Below are 16,208 nucleotides of genomic sequence, written 5' to 3' on the forward strand. Positions count from 1 at the left end.
TATAATATCACAATATAAGCGCAAACATGGGAATAAAATATATCAAAGTTTTGTGGCATGAGTTTAATCCATAAAATTATTGTAAATTGCAAATTTTAAATATTATTTTTTATATTTAAGATTGTTAAAAATTAAATTTTGATAATTAAAATTAAATTTTGATAATTAAAATTAAATTTTTTTATATTTTAATATTATTTTTGTTAAATTACAATTAATTACTAATTCAGATATACTAAATTGGACAAGCAGTACTTTGAAAAATTTTATGCATAAACTTTTATTTTATTAATTCTAGTTTTATAGTAAAATGAGAAAAAAAATTAAAACAAAAAGTGGTTTAATTTTTGCTTTTAATGGACTTTACTTTATGCGGGTTGGAAAGGAACATTAAATGTTAGCACCAATATTCACACACACAAAATTTAAAAAAAAAAAAGGATAAAAAAAATAATACAACAAAATTTTGTGGAATTGATAAGAGCGTGAGGTGACTTTCTATAGACTGCGAGTGGAATTGGTTTGCTTAATAATAAAGAAACCGAACAGGAGGAGGACAGCAAGGAAGGCGGAGAGAAAGGGCCCACCGCACCTCTAAGCCAACAAAATCTATCGGATTAGTAATATGGTTTAACGATGTTGGCAATTACAGAATAGCTGCAGCACTGGATACGTACCCTTTCTTACTAACTAAGTATTGCGTCCTCGATCTTGCCAAGCATCTTGGTTCTGATGATCGGACGATCGATGTTGAGTCTTGAATGGTGAGCGTCTGAGCGAAGTTGTTGTACGAACTGCTCACATGGGTTTGGTTGCACGTGGGTTTCTAGGCCAGGGCTCTCTGCCTGTTCTCATCGTCATTATCATCATCTCAATTTTATCTCCAATATTTGAGAGATTACTTCGATTAAGATTTTATTTTTCAATTTTAACAAATAAAACTCTCAGATGTAACATTAAAATTTTGAATAGATAAAATTTGGTGTGTTAAAGATACCGTTAATTTTGACAAATGATTATTATTATTACCAAATAAAATGTCACATAAGATGCTTATTATAAAAAAAATTTGAGAAACTTCAAAAATAAATTAAATAAATCTGAAAATCTTTACCTAACAAACAAACCTTGGCAAACCAAAAAAAAAAAAAAAAAAAACCTAAATGCAAACAATTTAAAGCCATCATTAAGGCAATCAATAAAATTCAAAGCAATTCAATTCATATATTCTCGTAAAAAGAGTTAATATGTTTGACATTAAAAAGTTTTAGCTTTTTCCACCATTTTCTCACTAACCAAACAAAATACTCAACATTTCAGACTAGAAGAAATTTAAGAACTGAAAGTCACATATCAAAGAATCAAAATCAAAAGACAAGAACGATCTAAAACATTGAACTTCCCGAATAGTGACATAAAAAATCAATAAAACAACATAGAAATCACTAAAAAAATTCACAAAATGAAAAAAAATATTTTAACTAGCTTGCTTAAAAATCTTCAAAGTTAATAACTTTAAAACAATTCAACTAAATTAAAATAAATAAAAACCATCAAATTAATAAAAGTAAAGAATACCAATCAATTGAAAACATTCAAAAACAAAAAACTCACAAAGAAAATTCATGAAAATAAAGGTTAGAATACCTAAATTAAGAAAACAATTGAACTTGAAACCCTAACTAAAAATCCAAATGACAAAAAATACAATCAAGAAAGCTTCCAAAAATGGGTACTGCACAAAAATACAAAAAAATGAAGTGTACAAGCAAGAAAGCACCCTAGAATCAAGGAACAAACTAGGATTTTTGTAGGTAAGCCAATTGGTTTGGAGTTTGCAAAGAAATGAAAAGAACTAAACTTTTGAAAAATTAAGAATTTATTTGCTTTTGCAGGTAAAATTGTTAAAGGCAAGGGGTATTTATTATGGGAGAAAATTGAGAATTAATGAAAAAGGGGTTGAAGGTCGGGTAAAAGGAATTATAGAAACAGAAAAAGGAGAGTGGAGAAGGGTATAAGCAAGAGGAAGTTTGGATTTTGGATTGAGGGTAAGGTGTAATTTTATTAGGATTTTTTTTAAGGTATTTTTTTACTTAAATAAATAAATTTATTTCACATTAGTGCTGAAAATTCATTTTTCATGTGATACTAACGTCATGTGTAATATAATTAAATGTCAGATTTCATACATTCGATTCATTAATTATTACATGTCGAATACATTACGTCCTTATTTGTTAAAAATAAAAAGTCAAGTTTTGATTTGAAAAAACTTTCAAACTTTTAGAACTAAATTGAACATTTTTCTTATTATTATTTAAAAAAAAACTCACCTTCTTATTATTTAGGGAGCTTTTACTATTTACATCTCTCACATTCCAACATGTATACCTTTTGACTATAAATCTATAACTATATAATGAAAGTAATCTCTCAATTAATACCATTCATCGCACTATTTATTAAACATTTCAATTTTATGCCATTTGTCATAGTTTCATTAGCTGTCATTAGGAGAAAGGAGAAGCTTCTAGATCATAAAACTAAAACACATGAGGTTAAAGAAGAGAGAAATAAGAATGAGAAGAAAAAGAAAAATAAAGGTCAGAAAGGTCAAAGAGATATAAGAAGGAGAAAAAAAAAAGAGCAGGTTAGAGAAAGAAAAAAAGAAAAAGGTCAGAAAAAATAAAACCCATGAGCTTACAATATCATAAACTTTATTCTTTTGCTTTTCGACCTATGGTCATCCTACCAAGTTTTTCATCGCTTCCACTCTTTTTTCTGGCTCCAAGTTAATGTATTTCTTTCTTTTTTATTTTATTCATTATTTTATTATTAAATCATGGATTTTGATTTATTTTCTTTACTTATAGCTGATTTTGGGTTTGGCTCTTTGTTATTTGAAAAAATAAAACACAAGCATCCGTATCTAAAAGCTTCACACCTTGAAAAAAATTAAAATAGAAAAAGGGAAGGCAAAAAAAAAGAATAGCGATAACACGAGTTGGATCGATCATTCGCTTATCTTTCACACTGTTTATGGATGTTCAAATTTCAATCTCTCCATCTCCATCTTCTGTCCCTTTCAACCTATGCTTGGTTGTTTTTTTAAAGATCTCGTACCTATTTTTTTTTTAAATAAACATTTCAATATTCCTCATAATAAGTAAAAACTTAACAATAAATATATCAAATAAAATACAATGCATACGCTAATGCAAATATTAATATAGATCATAAAAATTCACCAAATAAAATTTATAAAAAAAGTTTAGTACAAATGATAATTTGAATGATGTTTTCTTAAGAATTTCACTTGATAGACCCATAAATATTTCATAAAAACCTATTGAAAATCAAATAAAAAAAAACATTTATCATAATAATAATAATAATAATAGCGTTAAATAATTTAACTTAAACTTAATACATAAAATTTCTTTTATTAATGTATGTAATATATACCTATTACAACTCTTTTTCAATTTCAGAATCATTAAAAACAATGCCACAATATGCATCATTTTCTTTTGAAGATAGACCTAAAAAATATATATATATATCATTTAAAGTTATACATAATATAATAAAATAATGAAATCACTAATTCTTTTCAATTAAATTCATTACATTCTATATCTTTCAACAATCAATTTTGCGCACATATTAGAGCTTCTAAAATAGTTGCATGAGGCCTACCACGATGAAGACTCACCGATATACCACCAGTGCTGAAAATAAATTTTGAAGCTATTGTGGAAATCAGAACAACTAAGATATTTCTAGCAATCTTTTGTAAAGTTAGGTAATGAAGTCAACCACTTTTCCACCAAGATAATTTATCAAAATCTAAAGTTCTAGGCAAAACTTTCTCCTCCAAGTAATGTTCTAACTTAAATTTAGCTAATGAATCATCTGAATTGCTAAAAAAAGAGTCATATCCATCAAAAAAATTGTGATTGACAAGATCATTCACCTGTGAGACATATTAGATGAAACTCCATCTCCATAATACATATTCTTAGGTCTTAAAAACCTTTGATATTCATTTAACAAGTCATAATAAAAGTTGTTAATCCTTTGAATCTCAAAATCAACTGATTTTCCATAAAATTGAGGAAAGAAATTTGCAAAAACTTCAGCTTATATCTTGAATCAAAGACAGCAGCCACTCTTATAATTTCATGAACTGTCTCTCAATATTTATCAAACTTAAATAACATACTTATGGCCATATTTCTAATAGTTTCAATATAAGATGAAGTCCAAGTGTTTAAAAAAAGTTTGATCTTACACATTAATGGAAAAAAAAAACTAGATGTCGGATTTTTTTCCTTGCAAATGAATTAGTGGCACTATAAAACACCTTCAACCTTTCACAAATCACCTAAGTTAACATCTAATCTTGTCTGGTTAATACAATAGTATATAAAGGCTCTCATTATAGCAAACGATAAAAAATATCATTATATATCAAAGCAACACTAAGCATAAAATATGTGGAATTTCATCAAATCTTACAATTAAAGACTAACTTTTTGGAAGAATCAATATGCAAATGTCTCACATTTTCTTTAAAAGTTTGTTCACTTTTTAGTGTGGCTATCTAGAAGGTAACACTATCTCTAATTCTTTCTATTCCATCACTCATAACCTTTAACCCATCTTGGACAATTAGATTCAAAATATGTATACAACAATATATGTGAAATAACTTTCCATCTAATAAAAGATGATTAGGATTGAGCTTGGTCATGATGATGTCAGTTATAACATCATTGATAGAACAATTATCAACAGTCAATGTGGATAATATTCTATTAATATTCCCATCAAACAAGCAATTTAGTAACTCATTGAAAATATCAACTGTTGTATATAGAGAAGGTAGCACATAGACAAACCTAAAATTCAAATATCATAATTATAATACTAATAAGGCAAAACAAACTTATAAAATAAAATATTGTATTTAGCAATGTATAGAAATATACCTTATGACCAAACTTTGAAACTATCTACATATCCATAATTATTACAATCATATTTGAAATTTTCTCTAACAACTCCATAGTCTTAGACTTTTCAGATGCATAAATCTTCATGATGTCACTTCTAGCTATATTTTTAGAAGGAATCTTAAATAATGGTTGAAGACTAGCTGAATACTTTTTGAACAAAAAATGTTCAATTATTGAAATTGGATGTTCATGTATTATTATCATACTAGCAAGGTCCTTTCTTGAAGATTCTTGATCAAATATATAATTACTTATAGCTAATTTTCATCTACCTTCCACTGTTGTTGCACTAATGTTTGTTGCCTTACACTCCTATGAGGCCTAAGTTTACAAATGTTGTTATGATGATGCAAATGGTTTGTTCCATTTGTGCTTTTTTACTTCAAGCTTTTTGTGGCAATAATTGCACTCCTCTTTATTAATTCCATCAATATTGATCTTCTTAAAATGCTATCAAACCTCATATTTCAATTTTTTTTACCAATTATTGAACTTTCTTCATTCTTGTTTGACATAAAAGTTTTTGGTTCATCATTCTCAACTTCAATAGGTGACTCAATAGGCAAGTTGATAGGAGTTAATGAACTGTTACTTTTCATTATAGCTTAAGTAAAAGTAATATATAAATAAATTAAATATAAATAAATTAAATCACTATATTCTATGAAATTAATAGATCTTAATAAGATCAATTGAACTCACAATAAAGTCAAATTACTCTCTTCATCACAATATATTGACTAAAAAATAATTGATTAAAAATAAAAAATCAAAGCATGTATATATAAAAAGTTTCGTTAAAACTAAAAAAAAAAAAAAAAACCTACTTGATTTTTTTCTACTTTATAGCATAATTCGAAAAGGTAATTCAAGTAGAAAATTTTATTTAAAAATTCATTCCATCCCAATTCTCAATTATTAAGAATAAACAATACTTTTGATATTTTTAATATTTTTTTATCTAGTGCTTACAAAATTTAATGATTTTCAAACCCTAAGACTAGACCACACCTTTATTGGCCATCATTGGAACAGTCAAGTCTTTTATGTTTTCTGTGTTTATGATCCTAACCTTTTTCATTTTTCTTTCATTAAGATCCCAAGGTTTTGCTTAATGAATCATGATGGTTAGAATATGCAAAATTATATAAGTAACCAAAAGTGGGGAATTTCTAATTATATTATGAAGCAAATGTGGAAACAGATACAAACATGTAAAGGCATTAAATCCATCAATTTTGTCCCTGACATTATCATATCTTTTAGTCTCCCATTGTTATCACACTAGTTATCACTTTTCAATGATGTTTTAGGTAAAAAATAGTCTAAGTGTAATAATTCATGTGATTAGATAAATATTATATTTTATTAACAAGAATAAAGTATATAAAACAAATACACTAGAAGTGATAGTAAAGCTTACTCTTAACTGGCAAGAGCTTTGGATTCTTTGGATTTTTCCTCAAGTAGAGGTGAAGTCATATAAGTTTTTCTTAGATTTAGTTTTTAAAGCCTGATTAGATAACTAAAGAATAAAGATTAAAGAAGAATTTTTACAAAAAAAAGAGTAAAGTAAGAAATGGGTTTAGTTTTATCAAAGTAGAAAATAGTGAAATGAATGTAGCCCCCTAAAAGCTAATTAATTTAAAATAAAAATTTTATTTATTAATTTTATATAATTATATAAAGCTAATTAATATTAATAAAAATTTTATTTACTAGTTATATATAATTATATAAAAATGTATTGGATACGAGTGCCGGGTGGGTACTATATTACTCGTATCCATCTTCATACTCGATGAGTATTTCAAAATCATATCCATCATTGTCCTTATCCTTAAAATTTAATATCCATACTTATCCACATTCGAGTAAAATATCAGATTTCTCATCGTGCTTGGGTAAAATTGACATCTCTACTTTCGATTTCCTATGGCTATTGAAAAGTAAGAAATGTCTTCCTAAATGCTAATCTCTTGTGATATTTTAACTAAGCTTTAGTAGTTGAAGTTACTTTTCATATGATTATGATATTTATTAATTCTTTTGTTGTTTACTACTTGGGTTGAATTTATATGGATTTTAAATGACAGATGGAGATAGCTTTATTTCTTATTAATGCTTTACTTAGATTGATTACCCATTTCTACTCGATATAGTAGTAATTGTGTTAAACTTCAACAAATTCTGGTTGAAGAGATATACATTGCTATTTGCTCTAAATTTCAAACAAATTATGATTGTAAGGATTGTTGATTTGTTGATTTCTTACAAAAATGTAGTGTACAAAACTATATAGTTGGTGTGCACTCTTATTTAGAGTATGGTATTGACCTTGAAATGACTAGAAATCTTCTATTTACCATAGAAAAGTATTTATCAAGTTATTCATATTAAGTTTCAGAATTTACTTCTATTGTATTTAATAAATAACTATGTGACAAATGTTATTTCAGTTCCCTTTATTTTTTTTTTTTATTGATAACATTATAAAAATAAGACACACTAGTTTAGAGATGATACTAAAAGTGTTCCTTACTAACCAACCATATTCCCTTGTTTTGGCCTTAACTGATGGAAAGTTGAACCAAGATTCAAGTCATGAAACTTTATCTTTTAGGGATAGACTATCGAGTGGAGTTGGACAATTGTTTGTCACAAATTACCTTTTTCATTTGATTTTGAAAGAAAAAGAATTTTCATTCAATTGGACATACCAGTTGTAATAAGGAAACTAGAGATACTTTAAAGCGTATGAAATAATGGGAATGCTCAAATTGTAAGTTAAAACTCTTCGGAAGAGATATATTGCTTTACTTGGTTAATTAGTTCAAGATCTCATTCCCAAAATGTTTTTATCTTGATTTCTTTTGTCTAAAAGTCATTATTTTGCCACACAATTGTTTTAGGATTACCTTTGATTGTGTCAAAGTGCATAGGCAAACATATTGTATCTTGATATTTCTTATTTATTAATATGAAAACATATATACACACACATATATATATATATACATCTTAGCTTTTATTTATTGTTTTTCTGCTATTACTTTTTAAGTAATCAACAATAAAAGTTATGATGGAGCAAAGGTTGATATGTGGTTATATAGTGTGATACTTTTCTCTTAATGGTTGATTACTTACCTTTTGAGGACTCCAATTTAATGGCTCTACATAAAAATGTGCCTCTTTCTTTTCTATCACTTTACATAAAAAAGCTACTGTTTTATCTTTTGTTTATTACATTTATATGAAGCTTGCAATGTTAATCATTTAATTTGAAGTTAAAATTAGTTTCTCTTCTTGTTGTGAACCCATAAAAATGGTGATGATGTTGCTTGGCATTTTTTTTATCTAAATATAATTTTATTCTTTAGTTTATCATATAATTTTTTGTCTTTTAAGATTATATTATATTTTATTTTTTTATAGGTTTTGGTGATAAGGTAATAGTAATCTTTATCTTTCTTATCTTTTAGGAAGTGAAGTTTATAAATATAAATTTTCATTTCGATGTAATTCAAGTTGAATACAAATAAACTTGTTTAGTAAGTTCATACATTATTGCATGAGTACCGAATTACAAGAAAAAAATTATAAAAATCAAGTTTATTGAAAAATTTTGAATTGTTAAATTTAAATCATTACCACAAGCCATATGCTTTGTATGATTTTCTCAAAGAAATCTCTTAGCTAAAAAAAAAAAATTTATGCGAAAAACAAACCATCACAAAAAATTAGTGTAAACAAGCCTTTGAGTAGTTTCTGTAGGAACACAAACCATTTTTGAGATGATGAAATTAACTAATATTCCTTACAATAATCTCTTTTTTGAAATTTTTGAAGCAAATTTCATAATTATCAGACAATAATCACAAGTCTTTAGAATTTTTATTAAAAAATACATAAAATTTTGCTTTTTCATCTATTAAATTTATATAAATATTATTATTTACAAATAAAAAAAATAAACCTGCAACAAAGCGCGAGCCAATTTCTAGTTTGTATATATATATATATATATACATATTTAAAAGTTAAGAATTAACTTCTAATCATCTAAATTAAGAATACTAAACCAACAAATAAAAAGATTGTTGTCATATATATAATTAAATATAATTTACATTGTAACTTGATATTAATAAGTATATTTAAATAAAAATTTTAAATAATTAAAAGTTCCATAAACATATATTAAAATTATTATATAATACATTTTTTGTCAAATTTTTAAAATTCACCAGTATGTTTAGTGTATTGACACATAACATTTAGGATACATTAAAAAAATCAATAAATCAATATGATAAAAGAAACACATGATAATCTTTTCACTTTTCTTCTAGTTTAAAAATTTTACTAAACGTATACAAAATACTATTTTATAACTAAACTATATTAAATATAATTAAAAAGTAATTTTAAATATTATGAATGTAAATGAAACCAAATTCAGACGTTTGATTGTTAAGCATATAGCAACATTACAAAATTTTATAATTTAGAAAAAAATATTAGAAATTGCTTAATAAACATTTGAAAATGTATCAACTACTAAAAATAACATATTTTGTATTTTTTAATAAATAAATGTAAAATATCTGTAACAATATATAAAAACAATCCGCTACTTGTATTTTACTATACAACTCATAAATGTTTAAAAAAAAAAAAAGATGTGAAGCATATTTTAAGAAGTCAAGTGTAATTTAGTTATTTGACAAAGGAAGCTTCCAAAGATATGTGGAGAAAAGTAAGGGGTGATTTTGAAACAAAGAGGGTAATTAGAGGGTGAGAAGCATCCAAAGATACGTGGACAAAGAAGCTTCTAGAAAAAAATGGTAGTCTCTTAAAACTCACAAACCAATTAACCAATTATCACTGTCTCACAACCTTCTCACAAAGACTCAGTTTGCTTTCATTCTTTTTTGTTTACAAATGAGAAACTAATTCTCTATAGTGTTTACTTTCCTTAGCCCACTTGCTTGACATTAATTTTTTTTTGTTTGTAAGAGGAGATTGAGGAATTTTTGTTATTGGACATCCTCCTATCAGCCAAATTTCTCAAAACTTTTCTCTGTTGAAGTTCTCCGTTATTATTGTCATTTAATGTCGAGAAACACCATCCCTTTTCATCCTTTTAAGTAACCCTTCGTTGTGATTCTTTAGTTAGGCACATTAATAGGAATAGGCAGAGCAATAGTCTTCACATTTTACAACAGGATAGAAATTAATTGGTCAACAAATGTAAACATTTTACACCATCATCATTAGCAATCTAGAGGCCCAGCTAGACTTTCATAACATGACACTGGTAAGTTCATTCTGGGTGCTTTCTTGGGCTTTTTGTGTTGCATTTCTATGTTTTATAGTTGATCACTCAAGTGACATTTAGACATTTTGTATTTCAAAAAATCCCATATTAAAACTTTATGGTAAAATTTACATGTTCATTTCTTTCTTTAAATGTATCAAGCTAAGATGAATGTTAAACTTTTTTATTGTTATTCAACCATTGCCTTAATATGCATATTAGGATTAATACAAGTTTCAGAAATTATGCTTTGCATAAAAAAAAAAAATTAGAGGCAATCAAAACTAGGTTGGAATGTTAGGCTTTTAGCTATAAATTTTTTAATTTTTTTGTCGACTTTAGTCTTCTAATCTTTCAGATGATCCTCTGTTGTTGTTTGGAAAATTAGGCCATGGTTTCATTTTTTGATTTGAAATTCTACATCTTGTGAAAATGAGAACTTACTATATGTTGCAAGGAACCATGGACCTTCTTAGTCTCATGGGGTGTACACTTGAGGGATCCCCTATATGCATCTATTTTTAATTCTTTGGGGCTTGCCTGTGTTGCCATTATAGGCTTTTGTTATTGGATAAGAAGCTGCATTTGGGAAGGTATATCATTTCATATTTACTTATTACCAAAGAATGTAAAAGAGTTAAACTTTTTTGTTGGTTTGATGAAAAAAGAAAGCAATAAATTACTTAAAAAAGAGGCAAAAAAATATATGAAATGTGGCCATACATAGCTCATGTACGTAGTATCAATTTTTTTAAAGGTCTGCTTCTATATCTTTATTATTCTTTTGAGTTAATAGTTTTAAGTTTTAAGTGTAGGAATGATGAAGGTCAAATTCAACGTCTTGCTAAATCAGTTTACAAGGTTAAGGTCGAAGCTGCAAGTATGCTCGAAGCTTACATTTTCTTTATATGTAGACATATGTATATGTATATGTATATGTATATGTATATGTATATGTATATGTTTTCTTTATTAGACTGTTGTTACCATTTTAGGCCTTTTGGGAAGGAAGCTTTGACTAAATTAAACTTGTCCCTGTGTGTTATTTGTCATTATCTACTTTTGATGAATTTGGTGCTTTCAACCATCTCCATGCCCTTTACTTTTTTTTTTTCTCACCTTATTACAGTTAACAAGGATTGTAATGGTAAATTTGGAAACTAATATTTTTTTTGGTTAATATCAAAACCTAATAGTTTTTGACATTGTAGATCATTTCACCTTTCCATCTTTACAACTTTCCTTTCTCCCTACCAAACATAACATTAAATATTATTGTCATCATCTTACATTTGTATCTTTATATTGAAAAGCCATCTTTTTTACTCAATCAACAGTTTAAGAGGTAATGAAATAATGCTAAATTTATGTTATTTTTGTTATAAATATTGTTTTATACGATAAATAGATATTTCATCTTAACGTTTGCTTCTCTATTCTAGTAGGTAGTTTATGATCATGAATTATTTTTTATAACCTTTTGCATGCTGGGGTACAAATAAGCAATTGATTATAGATATATTACTTCACTGGAATGTGTCACAGCATAATTTAATTAAAAAAAAACTTATGCTAAAGCTTATAAGAAAGATCTCTTTAAGTCATTGAATATGGAGCTTTCAAGTGACTTCGAGGTTTGATTTTGACATACTTTTTCTTAATTTGTTTAGATGAGAATGATTTATATTATCAAATTATTTAATGGACTAAGTATGATTGTTTTGCATTTAAAACGTGATCTTTTGTAGTTCACTAGAAAGTCAGGTGAGAAAATTAATTTGTTATTATTCCACAAGTTTCTTACTTTTTAACTTTTTGGATTTTTTTGTTCAACAGCAGGTTATGTTTCTATTTACATTGGACCCGATAAAACATAATGTATACCTAGCTAATGAATTTAAAAAAGTTTCATATTAAGAAATTGAGTTCTCATGGAAATAGCTTGCATTTGGTTTCCTTATGAACCATTTAAAAAAACGAAACAAAAATTTGAGAGGATAGTGATAAGTCCAAACCAATGTTTATGGTTTTTTTTTTAACTTTTAGTTTTCATTCTATTTTTCTCCTTATTTATATGATTTAGTTTTCATTTTTTTTGGCTCATGGTATAGGTGTGATGATATCGATAATTAAAAAAAAAGTTAATTTTTTTAATATTTTGGTTAGGTTTCTTTTATGGTCATTTATTATTCGTCATAGTATTTGTTGATTTTTTTTTCATGAATTATAATACTATGAGGCTAGCTATAATTTACAAAAAACTTACTTATGGAAAGTTATTCATTGATCCATGAAGTTGGTCATGATTGTGATGACAAGATATTGGTACTAATTCAACAAATTCTGTGAAGTTTTTGGGCTCCATTTCTAAACTAGAAGCTATTTATGTGTCCCAAAATTCTGTAACAATTGAGTTGCTTGCTGAAAGAGGACATATTTGTTTCAAACATTGTATTTTTCTATTTGGATCACCCTAAAATATTGTATCATATTTGGTTACAGTTTCACATGTTAAAACATAAATTGTCAAACAAATTCAATTTCAAACTTATTTCATTCATTTCTCTGTTTTGCACTCTTATAAAGCATTTTTTTTTTGTCTAACTAGATTATTGACTTTTGTCATAAGGTTAGGATGGAATTGATCTAACGATGAATTTAAATGAAAATAAATCTAAAGCAAAAGATGATGACTTGGATGATATTGTATTTTACTTTCTTTGAAACTTTTCCTAATTAATGTTTTCATTATATATAACTAAATTGAATACGTTTTAATAAACATGAGTTTTAGGGTGTTGACCTATAGCATGTATTACATGTCAATTGTGTGTTGGACATCAAGCTCCAAAATGCAGCTAACTTAACTTCTTTATTTCTTTGTTAATATTAGGCTTTGATAGTTTTATATCTTTTATTAATTTTAATTTGGTCTCAGATACTTCTATTTTTCAATTATGTCATTTAGGTATTCAATGAGCATTATGTGGCAACGCTAAAACGAAGTGAAGCATTCACAATTAAAGAGGGAAGAGAGATCCAACAGGCAAGTACTCATAATGAGTTTTTTGTATGATAGTCGAGGTATAAGTTTCCTTATCTTTTGTTTTTTATTTCAAGTATAAATGCTAAATGTCATTAAACAAAACAATTTAGTGTTCTTATTGTTATTTGTGATAAATAAAACCAAAATGAATGTGAAGGCTATAAATGATGGTGTTAATTTGAATATATGTTTAATGTTGATGTCAAGACCCAAATTGCTAATACATTTGACATTGAGGCTCCATTTTTTTCTTAAAAAATGATTTTCAAAAAATGATTTTTATATTTTTAAGTGTTTGTTTGATAGAAAACTGATTAATTAATGAAAATGGACTTATTGGTTAATAGAAAATAAGGTAATTTTTTAAAAAATTATCTTACTCTTTTGAAAAAAAAAAGATAATTTTCGAAAAAGATCTGTTTATGAGTAGAACTATATATCAATGTGTTGAATTATAATTTTACTTAAGTTGGACTTTGCACATGATTTTTTTTAAGCTAAAATTTAATTTGACTTGACCCAAAATATTGTTATATTAATAAATAATATTTTATTTAATTTTATTAAAAAATTAAAATAATAATATTAAAAGTCTTTTAATATTTTAATTTTAAATATTTTTATAATTTTACTAAAGTAAGAATTGAACATAATATTTTAAGCTCAAGCTTAATTTGATTCGACTTAAAATATTATTATATTAATAAAAATATTTTATTTAATTTTAATTAATAATTAAAATGCTACCTTTAAAAGTCTTTTGTTTTAAATATTTATATTTTATATATTATTAAACATAAATATTTTTAGTATTTCAATAATAAATAGTATTATATTATTATTTTAATAATATATAATAATATATAATAATATGTTTATTATTTTAATAATTAATTTTAAATAATATAATAATATTATTTTCTTAATATGGAAATTTTTAATAATTTCTTATTATTTTTTAGTTTAAAATATATAATTTTATATTTTTATTTATTAAGATATTTATATTACTATTTTAATAATACATATAAATAAAAAATTTTATTATAATTTAATAATAGATACTTTCAATAGAAAATATAAATATTTCAATAAAAAATATAAATATTTTTTAAAAATCAATTTTAACAAAGCAAACGGAGTTTGAACCTCCCAACAATGTACGAGTTTCATGGTAATAAGAATAATAGTAGTCATTAATATCACTCCTTATTACCTAATATAAAGTGGTATAAATAAGAAATGAGTATGTAAACAATGGGAAAAATAATAGTTGTTACTTGATATCAAATCAATGTAAAAGTAATGCATAAAAATCGACAAGTTACTAATAAATATGTGTAACTGTTTTTGAGAAAAAAGAAGTTGATTGATTTTAAGAGATCATTACATCAGCTGCAACAACATGATCAATCATAGAAGGACATTAGCATTCCTCTATCCAATACATACTGGATCTATGTTCGTAAGTGCATGTTTTGCCAGCAAGGCTGCTGCTTCATTAGCATCTCTGCTCTTGGTCTGGGCCACTTTGCTTGTCTGAAAACATCCCATTAACATCTTAGCATCATCAATTTGCTAGGTTTACAATAGAGGATAGGCTTCTTATCTTGGAGTTTAGCTGGTTTAGTCACCTTCTGGAATTATAATTAAATTGAAACCCCATGTCCTTTGTAAATTCTATTGCCTTAAGAGCCGCTTCGCATTCCATTTCTTTAATTACCTAAAACAAATCTTTCACGGTCTCTGATGATCATTTCTTTCTTTTTTGAAATTATTGAAATAACAATATGAAATAAACTATTTTTAATAAAATATATAATCTATTTAAATAAAGATATAAGCATATTGTATTTGTCATATAAAAATAAAATAGTTAGGGTTTTTATAAGAAATAAAATAATAAAATCAATTTTTACATTCATTATAAGAAATTGGCAACAATTATATATTTTTATTATCATGAAATTAATAATTGATTGATAATCTTTTATTTAAAACTTTATATATAATTTTATCAATTATATAATAATTAAATATTTGATATGTATTATTGATTTATATATTTATTTTATTCAATTAAGAGTAAACTCTTACGCCACACTATTTATTTTCATTTATTAAGAATCCTTTTGTGGCTATTTTTTTCGTTTTCGTTTTCTATTATTTTGTCTTCTTTTCATTTTTTTTTATTTTCTTTTTTTTCTTAATAGTTTAAAGGAAAGCCTTGGGCTCGACTTATAAATGAAATTAAATGCTAAATTTAAAATTAAATATTTTTGTAATTATTTAATTTAAAATTAAACGATTTAATTTATATAAATAAAGTTTTAATGTTATCAATTTATAATTTATAATAATGTAAGATTTTTTTTAATAGGTAAAAGATATCTACAGTTAATTTTAACATAGTGCAGTTAATTTTAACATAGTGAAATTAAGTTTTTTACATGAAATGACAAATGAAAAGGCTCTTGCCTTTCTTTTTCTTTTTTTTTTTTTTAATAAATTTTTTCGTAAGTTTATTTTTTTTCTCTTCTTCGTTATCCTTTCTATTCAAAACTGAGAGAACTTAAAGTTTACTGTAAGTTTCAATTTTACTGAAATTAGGGAAGGAAATTGAAAAAAGAAAGAAAATTGAAATGCAGTAGAGAAAAAATTTCAAAAAAAAAAAAAAAAAACGAAGCATCCAAGAAGATGAAAGAGATGAACCCGCCGCCAAATTAAATGACGAAGAAGACAAAAGGTAATCTCTTTTTTCCCTTTTTAATTAAGTTATGGGTTTTCTTTTAAAGTTTTTGTTTTAGAATTTTAAGTTGGA

This window comes from Durio zibethinus, chromosome 14 (assembly GCF_047325235.1).
Source record: "Durio zibethinus cultivar Kanyao isolate XHJ-2024 chromosome 14, ASM4732523v1, whole genome shotgun sequence".
Classification (NCBI taxonomy): Eukaryota; Viridiplantae; Streptophyta; class Magnoliopsida; order Malvales; family Malvaceae; genus Durio; species Durio zibethinus.